The sequence below is a fragment of the Volvox carteri genome (genome assembly GCF_000143455.1).
Source record: "Volvox carteri f. nagariensis unplaced genomic scaffold VOLCAscaffold_81, whole genome shotgun sequence".
In the NCBI taxonomy this organism is placed as follows: Eukaryota; Viridiplantae; Chlorophyta; class Chlorophyceae; order Chlamydomonadales; family Volvocaceae; genus Volvox; species Volvox carteri.
Genome location: NW_003307624.1, coordinates 403,731 through 404,780, shown reverse-complemented (window position 1 = coordinate 404,780; position 1,050 = coordinate 403,731).

The window sequence follows — 1,050 nt, the reverse complement described above, 5'->3', positions numbered from 1 at the left end:
AGGGCCTGCAAGTCTAGAAAAGTCAAAATACAGATTTAATAAACTGAAAATACTACGGGCAGAGCTAATCACCAACCCTCGGTGGTCGTGGCGGCAATCACTGCGTTGCCGAAGTCTGTAACGAAAGAAACTAATGAACCTGGTTCCTCCAACACCGGAGAAGTCGCCATTGCCGACATGAGGTCCATTTCAGTGAACATTGAAAGTGAGTGAGCGGAAGCAGATACGAGACTGGTCCGTGAGGAGCCCGTCTCGATACCAAACTTGTAGTATCCTTAAGACGACACAACCATAGATGGTGGTATCGAAAGATACCGGTTGAGACAAGTGGAACGAATAAATAGTCGTTGTAGCAACCACTTGGGCCTCGCGCCGATAAGTTCCCAGTACGACTGGGCGGTGCGATGTTCGGTTGACCATAGTTCACAGGAACTACTCTCGCCCGGTGAAGCAGACGAACCAGGAACGCAGGTTCCAGCTTTACGCAGGTAAAGCCCCCGCCCATACGCCGGTATGGACTTCCGCAGCAGTGCTGCATTAGGATGGCGAACTAGCAGCAGTCGTAAGCCGCCAATAACTAATATCAGTATTAGTTGAACCTGTTATCAACGACAGCGGATACAAACAGGTATTAGTTAATAACAACAGTGTTAGAACTGAACGAACCGGCATCTGACCATTAGGCAACCGAGCCTAGAGCTTAACAGTAAGCGTACAGGATACAACAAACATGCTCTGTTGATGATCGAATCCCTCTTCAGCACGAATATCATTATAGGCTGGGCTTTCCAATAACAGGGGTTCACATCCTCAATTCGGCTATTAGTACCACAACAGTGGCAAAACCGCTGCCCCCTGGGGACGTGGTACTTGCCCCTTCGTGCTCTGTTTGCCTCCAAAGCCCAGCAACATAAACGAAACTGCATTACCTTACGATGTGCTAAACGAGGAATGAAAACCTTAGCATGTGTTGGCCACATGACGGCTGCGGCTCCCGAAAAGGGCAGCCCCATCCAGTGCTTATACTTCGCCATTTGCACTCCCGGTTAC